Consider the following 9,868-nt stretch of genomic DNA (forward strand, 5'->3'; position numbering starts at 1 on the left):
AGTTTTCTTCGTTTATTTTTTCCCCTGATGATTCTCCAGTAACAAAACTGCCGTAGGATGACAATGCCTACTCTTCCTTTTGTATCAACAGAAACAAGACAGGACTACAGAATGCTGTCCTTCTCTTATTGTACATACCGGAGGGGAGTGCTTCTGTACACCTTAGAGATAATAGTTAGCAGAGTGCACAGTAAGTTATCAGCTCACCAGATTTCTAACAAGATCAACAGGTATTTTTTGCACTTATCAAGCAGATATAACAAAACCCTTTCAGGCTGAATTCACACTAGAGCGGACAGCTGCCAGAGTGCTTTACCTCTTTGGCAAGCAAATTCAGCTAAAACAACCCCATGGTGTATAATCTTCCATTCTGATCTTTAGAACTATTTAGTGGTGAATATTCCTCCAAGTAGAACATTATATTCCACAATAAAATATTTAGGGTAATGTATATCAGTTTGTGTGTAATAATTTGACATTTGTCCTCTTTGTAGCCGTCTTAGTGGAGAAGATGGGAACGTTTTCAATGTCTTGGTTGGAAAGCAGTTCTCTCGTCTCTTTGAAGTTTTTAAGGTGAGAAGGATAAAAGTCTTACCTTTTGTGTATGATTAATCTTAACATAAAATGTGTGATTATTGGGGATGAGCGATTAAAGCTGATCTCCAGGTTTTAGTGAACTTTGAATAGTTTGGACCAAGCTAGTCCAAATGTACTGTTTACATCATTAACAGATGCAGCACCTCTATAAACTGTATGTAGCATCAGCCACATATGCGTTGCTGTGTTCAGGCTATGGGACTATGAATGAATACAAAGGTTCCTCAGGCTGAGGTGGAGACTGTGAGGGCACCCAACCGCCTGTGAATGGCTGAGCAGCACTCAATCCAATTTGACAGCTGCTGGAACACAGTGCTGTATGTGGCTGAGACGACATACCTGTTTATACAGCGCTCACATCCACTTCATCTGTTAAGTGAAGTAAATTTGTTTATGCCAGCTTGGTCCAAATGACTTAAGTTCACTGAAATCTGCAGTTAGATTTGAATTCACCTACAGTTGACACCCATACATTTTTGCGGAAAATCTCTCATGCAAGAATGGGGATCGTACTTGAGATTGGTAGTCATAGGTTTAATTTCTGGCTAACTGCATTCATAGTACATTTTAAGGTCTTAACAGGCGTAGGGTAACATGCATGCATCAGCAATTGCTGGAAAATAGACATCTAAGTGTCTGACCGGCATTTGTGCTGCCTTAATGTAATCTAGTGCTTCACCTTGCAAATAAGCCCTATAATTGAAGTAAGAAACTACATTTCCCAGCACGCAATGCAGCATTTCTGCATAGTGGGTGTGTCTCATGGGCGTGTCCTTGTTTTTGTAAGCAAACTGTCTGCATGTGATCTGCTCTGATGGGCAGGGATTGGAGTGCAGAGAGGGTCTGTTGTCGTGACATACGACACTGTCGTGTTCTCAGGGTATTCTGGGGAAGCAGAAGTGTAGTCATTGCACTCAAATCCTGAAAAAAAAAAACAGGTTTTAATAGTACAGCGGGTAAAATAAGTATTGAAAACGTCACCGTTTTTCTAGGTAAATATATTTCTAAAGGTGCTATTGACATAAAATTTTCCCGAGTCATCTTCTAGGACAGCTTCACTTGAGAGATGGGGCTCCTCCCAGGAAACACCCGCTCCACCTTTTCCCCTTTATAAGTATCCTCTCTCCCAGTGGGCCCTCAGTATTAGTGTTTCCTCCGGCCAGGACGTAGCTACACCGGTTTTTTATTTTTTTCCCGGCTGTCTGGCGAGGTACAGAGGGCCCCTGGCTGAGGCCCCCCCTTCCTCCTTTCTCTAAGGAAGGCAGGGGCCTTGTAAGGGGGTTTTCAGCCAGGCTCATCCTATGGACAGACCCTTCGGGGGGGGGTGACAGACCCCGGATGGTCCCAGCGGGGCTCTCCCTGGGGGGGCTGAGGTAAGTCCTGCCTGTTCCAGGATCCCGGCAGCATGGCCAGGGGGTGAGGCTGTCGGGGTCAGGACACCGCAAACGCGTCACTTCCGGGCGCGGGACGGCGTCACTTCCGGCGCAGGAAGCATGGAGCTGCGGCCGCCATGTTGGAAATGGGCGGCGGACCGCGGAACGAGCCCACACCACGGCCGCTTTTCCACGTGTGGCCGTGAGAGGAAGGTCGGCACGCAGGGACCCCAGGGAGGGGGCAGAGCCCGCCAAACCGTGAAAAACCGCCGCACTGAGGAGGAGTTCGCGGCAGATCTGTCTGGGCCGGGGGAGGCCTGCGGCAAGGTAAGGGCCTCCTTTGGCCGCCACTCGCCCCCTCCCCTCCCCCCTCTGGGACCCTTGGGCACCTCCACACTCATCTCCCCCCCCCACTGCTGACTTTTTAGGATGTTGGGGGAGTGCACGGGGGGGGGAAATCCCTGGGGGGGGAGCCTCCGCGGTTGATGAATACCTATGTCTCCTTGTCCCCAGATGGGCCCACAGGAGGAGGATAGAGGGGAAAGAGAAGCTCCTTGCGAGCTGAAAAAGAAATGCGCCACTTGCAGAAAGAGGCTGGCGAGTTCTTGGCGGAAGCAACTCTGCCAAGACTGCATAGATAAGCTTATCAAAAAGGAGTCTGGGTCCCTCTTTAAGGATTTCTTACAGAACATGATGCAAGAGATGTCCAAGACTTTTCAGAGCTTTAGGGAGCAGAAGCAGGGACCGGCCCAGGACGAGCCCCGACCGGGCACTTCAGGCAATGCCCAGGGGGGGAAAAAGAGGAAGCAGGACCAGGTAACTGTCGCAAGGGGAGCCGAACCGTCGAGTACTTCAGACTCGGAGGAAGGCGAGGTCGAGGATCATGACCCAAAAGCACAAAGATTCCTTTTTCAGGCAGAAGACACGGAGGGCCTTCTGAAAGTGATCTACGAGACTCTGGATCTGGAGGAGGAACAGCAGGACCTCTCTCTCCATGACCAGCTGTACGCAGGGCTACAAAGAGCAGCCGCACATTCCCAGTGCACCCTGCCCTATGGTCCACTATCAGGAGGGAATGGGAAGAGCCGGAGAAAAAGGCTTTCTTTCCCAAGAACCTTAAGAGGCGATTCCCGTTCAAGGAAGAAGACGCTTTCGTGTGGGAAATCTGCCCGAAGCCAGATGCCCCCCTTTCTAGAATCTCGAAAGCGACGGACCTGTCCTTCGAGGACAGCGGGTCCCTGAATGACCCAATGGACCGGAAAGCAGATACATTCCTGAGGAGGGCATGGGAAGCGTCCGCGGTGAATTTCAAGCCAGCAGTTGCAACGACGTGTGTCTCCATAACTTTGGATGTATGGTTGGGGCAGCTCCGCTCGCACCTGGAACAAGGCACCCCGGCGGAGGAAATCCTGAAGTCGCTGCCGGTACTGGAAAAAGCGGTGGCTTTTATTGCAGACGCATCAGCAGAAACGATCAGATTCTTAGCTAGATCAACGGCACTCATAAATTCCGCGAGAAGAGCTATCTGGCTAAAGTCTTGGCAGGGGGACCTTGCCTCTAAGTCCAAACTCTGCGGTCTCCCCTTCGAGGGAAAACTCCTCTTCGGGCCGGTACTAACTTCGGTCTTGGAAAGGTCGGCCGATTAAAAAAAGAAGAGCTTTCCAGTCCCCAGCAGGCAAGTAGGATGAAAGGGGTTTCTCCTCAACAGGCAGTACACGACGATTTCAAAGCCAGCGCACAGGCGGGGGCGCAGGGAGGGGCAGGAACGAGTCAAGGGGCAGGGGAGGTTTCCTCTACAACCCCAACCAGAATAGACCCAAGACCCAGCCCAAGTGATTGGAGAAGCCAGGTGGGAGGCAGGCTGGGGCACTTCCACACACAATGGCTGAAGATCACCCAGAACACTTACATTCTAGAGGCCATTCGCAGAGGTTACAAAATAGAGTTTTTAAGGCCCCCCCCTCAAAGATTCTTTGCAGCACCCCTGCCAAGGGACAGGGAGAAGGCAGATGCATTGGTGGACCTCCTGGAAGGGATGCTCAGGCAGAATGTGATTTGCCAGCTGGAGGAGGAAGAGAAGGGAAGTGGGTTCTACTCCCATTTCTTCCTAAGGAAGAAGTCGTCCGGTACCTACAGGATGATACTAAATCTGAAGAAGGTAAACAAGTTCGTGAGACCCATGAAGTTCTGCATGGAGACCTTATACACGTTAAAAGAACTCTTGTCGCCAGGAGCATTCATGGCCTCAATAGATTTGAAAGATGCATATCTGCACGTCCCGATAAGGGAGGAATCGAGGAAGTTCCTGGAAGGCGCAAAAAGAACGATTCTGTTTCAGTTCAATGCACTCCCCTTTGGCCTGTCATCAGCTCCAAGGATATTTACCAAGATCCTGGCGGAACCCCTAAGCGTCTTGAGGCTGGAAGGAATAAATATCATCCCCTACTTGGACGACCTGCTTCTATTTTCAGATACAGAAAGATTGCTGGGGTCCCACGTCGAACGCACAATATCTTTTCTAGAGAGCTTGGGGTGGTTGATGAACGAGGAAAAATCACAGCTAGTAACCTCCAGGAGGATCACGTACTTGGGGTATGTCCTGGACTCCGCAAATGTTTGCTCATACCTGACAACGGAAAAAGCTCTCAAACCGCAGCAAGACACGAGAGCCTTCCGGAGGATGTCGACCTGCACAGTAAGGACCACAATGAAGCTAGTCGGGAGCATGACAGCCGCAATGCCAGGGGTGCAATGGGCACAGCTCCACTCCAGGGTACTACAGAATCACACCCTCTCCCACTGGGATGGCAGCCAAGCAGGTCTGAATTCCAGGATCTGCCTCACGCACAAGGTGAGGGAATCACTAAGGTGGTGGGGGAACATCCACACCTTGGAGGCGGGAAGGAAATGGAAGCAAGCCAGCCCAGTGAGGATCACCACGGATGCAAGCATGACCAGGTGTGGGGTGCTCATATGGGAGACTGCCTAGCCCAGGGCAGATGGGATGCAGAAAAGTCAAGGAAATCATCGAACTACAAGGAGCTGTCGGCAATCTTCAAAGCGCTTACGGCTTTTCAGGAGAGGATAGCGGGGAGAGAAGTCCAGATTCTATCCAACAACACAATGGCAGTAGCATACTTGAACAGGCAGGGGGGCACGAGGTCCCCGAGGCTGATGGAATTGGCAGGAACCCTCCTGACCTGGGCAGGAACCTAGAGTCCATCACTGCGGTGCATCTAAAAGGGAATCTGAACCAGTTGGCGGACCAGTTGAGTCGGAAAGAGGTCACCCAGACAGAATGGTGCCTCAGCCGTCCAGCATTCAATCAAATATGCGCCAGATGGGGCACCCCCTCTACGGATCTCTTCGCCAACAGCCAAAATATGAATCTGGAGAGATACTTCTGCCTGCAGAAGGACCCCAGGAGTGCAGGGATAGACGCGCTAGCCCAGCATTGGGAAGGAAACCTCCTCTATGCCTTTCCTCCGTTCAGATTATTACCAAAGGTGGTACAGAAGATCCAGTCATCTCAAGCCACGGTCATCCTGATTGCACCATTTTGGCCCAAAAGATCATGGTTCTCCCGGCTGAGGGAACTAAGCTTAACAGACCCATGGATAATACACCTTCACACGATTTACTTGCTCAAGGGGGAGTGCTACATCCTCACCCAGAAAGGCTGTCCCTAGCAGCGTGGCTTCTGAACGGGACAGGCTAGTGGAGAAGGGACTGTCTGAAAGAGTGGTCGCCACCATCTTGCACGGAAGGAAGAAATCAACAAACGCCATATATGATAAATCTGGAAGAAATTTTCCACCTGGAAGGACAGGAACGAGGAACCCGAGGCTCCCATCTTGCATACAGTGCTTGAATTCCTCCAAGCCGGGGCGGATAAGAACCTGGCCGCTAATACCCTTAAAGTGCAGGTAGCGGCTTTGTCAAGCTTTCTGGAGTTGAGGTTGGCGGCAGACCCGTTGATAATCAGGTTCCTGAGGGCTATCTCCAGGCGCCGAGCCCCGTGCACATCGAAGTACCCCACATGGGACCTGGGCACGGTCCTGAAGAGCTTTCAGCAAGGGCCTTTCAAACCACTGGAGGAATGTTCCCTCATATTTCTAACTCTGAAAACTACCCTCCTTATAGCATTAGTTTCCACCCGCAGAGTCAGCGAATTGCAGGCTCTATCAGTGATCGAACCATACTGCACGGTCCTGTTGGACAGAATCATCCTCCGCACAGATGCGGCATTTCTACCTAAGGTCGCGTCACATTTCCATAGGTCACAGGAAATAATACCTTCCCTTGATGTCATCCCAGGCAGCACGGAAGAAGGGGACTATAGCAAAATCGATGTGAGAAGATGTTTGATTGCGTACATCGAACGCACAAAAGCATGGAGACGTTTGTCCCGTCTTTTCATCCTATTCCAGGGTCCAAAGAAGGGGGACAGTGCCTCCAAAGGCACCATCGCAAGGTGGATAAGAGAGGCAATCTCAGAAGGTTATAGAACTGCGGCCCTGTCACCTCCGGCCAGCCTAAAAGCACACTCGACAAGGGCCACCGCGGTCTCCTGGGCGGAAAAGGCTGGGGCCTCCCCCGGACAGATCTGCAGAGCCGCAACGTGGTCCAGTTTCGCCACCTTTGCTAAGCACTACAGATTGGATCTGATTGGCAGCAATGACCAGGCGTTCGGCAGTAAGGTCCTACAAGCAAGGGGCCCACCCTAATGTATGTATTTCTATTCAACTCCTCTCAAGTGAAGCTGTCCTAGAAGATTCCTGGAAATACAGTTAACAGGTAAATAACTGCGTTTTCACCACATGTTAGTAATAATCCGTGCATACAAAAAAAAAAAAATAATTCATCCAAAATCCTTGTTGGTAATGACAGCTTCAAGATGCCTCCTATATGGAGAAACTAGTCGCATTGCATTGCTCAGGTGTGATTTTTGGCCCATTCTTCCACACAAGCGGTCTTCTAATCTTGAAGGTTCTGTGGGCCTCTTCTGTGAACTCTGATCTTTAGTTCTTTCCATAGATTTCCATAGGACTGTGTGTGTAAATCGCACACGTTCCCGCAGCCGCACAAAAAGTGTGTTGCTTTAAGGAAAGTGGTGTCAAAGCACCATGTGATTTCTGTGCATCCATGTTTTTAAAAAAGATTGCAGGAAACGCAGCTGTGCCCTTGCAAACGTGACACGCAGAACTGCGAAGTTGTGGAACCTACGCTTAATGATGAAGCTGCTTTTTAAGACCCGTGAGCTGTACTTAAAGCTATGGGGCTTTAAATTATTAATCTGCTAATTTTTCTTGCTTTTTAAAATTGAATTTAAAGATTGCCTCAATTAAAATTAAAAAAAAGCAGTCCAGGTTATAGGCCATTTAATCTATTCTGTTCTCAGTTTAATTCTGTCTGATCCAGGCTGCGTAATTCCATGAATTCTGAGCCTGCAACATTGCAGCAGATTGCTGCGATTTTAGTTCCACCATTCCTCCCAAGCTCTTTCCATTCCTGTATTTTCCAGTTTAGGCACGTACTGTATGGCAGTGCTGTGCAAGTACCATTGATACTACTGTATATTACAATTGAGACTCTAAAAAGGTGACCACCGATAGTTGTAAAGCTTTCCACACACATTACAATCTTATTGTAGGGTCTGGGGTTTGGTGGAACATTGTAGACTGAAATATCCTGAGGAGCTGACCAGGGGTCTTTCGTTTCCATTGAAAAAGAGAGGGAGGTGGGAGAGCCCTTATCGTGTACTAAACTCAGAAACAAGGGTACAACGGTTCCACAATAAAAAGAAAAAGGTCAAAATGGACTTGCAGCTGTTGACTGGTCACCCAGCAAGGGGGGTGGGGGACATGCAGCATTCCTAGTGCACAGTGTGGACACGGTCTATGCCTCGGGCATTCCCGTTCTGTGGGGGTTCTCAGGTGGGTGAACGCATTGATAGGAAGAGCCAGCACATAAAAGGCTCTCGGTAGTTCCGATTGGCTGAGGTGTCCGATGTGGTAGTTCATAATAATAATAAAAAAATGTATTTGGTGAAATAAAGTAATTGGATGTTCTACTAAAGCAGACGACTCCTGCCTATCCTTTGAACAACCACATTGGGTGTCTCTGCAAATCAAACTACTGATGGGCATTTTTTGCACTGACTTTCTGCCAATATCTTATTGTAGTCTTCTTTTGGATCTACCAATTATGTAATGCAAGGGCTTGATTGAATACAAACTGACTGGAAAGTTTAGGAAGGTTCTCCTATTATGTTTTGATGTATTGCAGTCAGATTGTAACATGTATGGTGACCCCTAGAGTATTGGCGTATTTCATGAGTTTTTTTTTTCAGTTACTTCACCATAACTAATCCTTGCTTGCTTTACAGACCTGCCTGAAGCATCTGCCACAGCACCTGTAGAATCTGCAGCCACCCTAGACCTTGCTGCACAGATTAGTACACTTTCTTTGTTGGTGACTACAGAGGAGCTTGGAAAATATTCTGGAAGCCAGCTTTTTGAAATGCAGGAAAAACTTGGGACGATATCGAACAGCATTCTTCGGCATCTGCAGTCACGATGGAGTTCACCACCTCACGACAGCTCTGTTTAGTTCAGCTCCACGTGTCCTGTGAAATTGCCATTTATCAGGACGCTTTTACTTCCTTCTGATGAAGCTTTTTTAATACAAAGACTGCCTACATTTGTAAGAGATCCATCATGTTTTGTTCCTCTTTGAGTTGTACCACTCTATACACTGCTTCAACTAGATGTTTAAACATATTGATTCATTATTGTAAGTTTAAGACAAAGAATGAAAGTGTTATTTAAAACAAGTCTTTATTGTATAGAGCAGTTCCAGGACACAATGCTGATATTTCTATATCCCTGGTAGCTCTGTGATTGGTCACCCTTTGGGAGAGGATTATCTGGGCGTGAAAGAAAAGATATTAATTTGCATGCCCAAAGCAACCAGCCAGATGTCACCTGAAGTTTTCAAGGTTCAAAGGTGAAACTTGTGGGCAGTATGTTAATTTGTTTCTTCCCTTCAGTTTTATGAAATTGTAGTGTACAATGCTATTTTTAAATGTTCACCTTGGTATTCTGCTTCTGTACCTAATATTGTAAATTTATTTTGGTGACATGTTTTCTTGTGGACTGGAAAGAGTATTTTTGGTAGCTTTTTGCTTCTGAAAGCTTTATTCGATACAAGTCTCAGAATACCACAGTATGCTAATTTTCATGTTGCCTTTGTTGTACTGATACACTTTGTCCTTTTTTTTTTTTTTGTAAATTCTGTAAATAGCCTCACTGAAGGTTACTAGTTTTGATAGTAATCCTCTCTGTACATATAATTTAAACAGTTGGTTCCAGCAGAATTCTTAATATTCACTTGCTGCATGTGTTCTCTTTTAGATCTAAAATGTAAAATTAAAACTTAATTTTAAAACGAATTAAAGTACTTTCTCAAGTTTGCAGTAATAGTTTTTTCCTTATGAACTGTTATGCATTTGTGGTATTTGTAAATGGGTGGCTTTGGAACTGCATTTTTTTTAATTGAACAATGCTGTATACAGATTCCATGTGAATTGGAACTAGGGATATCATTGGGGGAAAAAAAACTTTTATATAAAAATACAAATCAACCTGAAGTCTTTATAATAACAGACCAACAGAGAGGCTCAAAACCTGGCCAAATTAGACTTTAACCACTTAATCTCCAGAAGGTTTTAACCCCTTCATGATCATGGCACTTTTTTGCTTTTCAGCACTGCAGCTTTAACTAGCAATTTCTTGGTCATGCAACACTGTACACAAATGAAATGTATATAATTTTTTCCCCCCCGGTTGTCTTCCAGGACAGACCTTGAACGATTGAGCTCCTTCAACCAGGACAGG

General features: G+C 47.1%; 1 long non-coding RNA gene across 1 annotated transcript; it reads left to right on the plus strand.

The window, feature by feature from the left end:
• Nucleotides 1-34: 34 nt before the first annotated feature.
• Nucleotides 35-9,440, plus strand: LOC149429156 (uncharacterized). The gene is made up of 2 exons (XR_016310594.1): nucleotides 35-573; nucleotides 8,359-9,440. It is a non-coding gene; the product is annotated as an uncharacterized LOC149429156 (long non-coding RNA).
• The last annotated feature ends 428 nt before the right edge of the window (nucleotides 9,441-9,868 follow it).

Source organism: Staurois parvus, unplaced genomic scaffold, assembly GCF_062004578.1.
Source record: "Staurois parvus isolate SC_StPar_1 unplaced genomic scaffold, SC_StPar_1.0 ptg002768l, whole genome shotgun sequence".
In the NCBI taxonomy this organism is placed as follows: Eukaryota; Metazoa; Chordata; class Amphibia; order Anura; family Ranidae; genus Staurois; species Staurois parvus.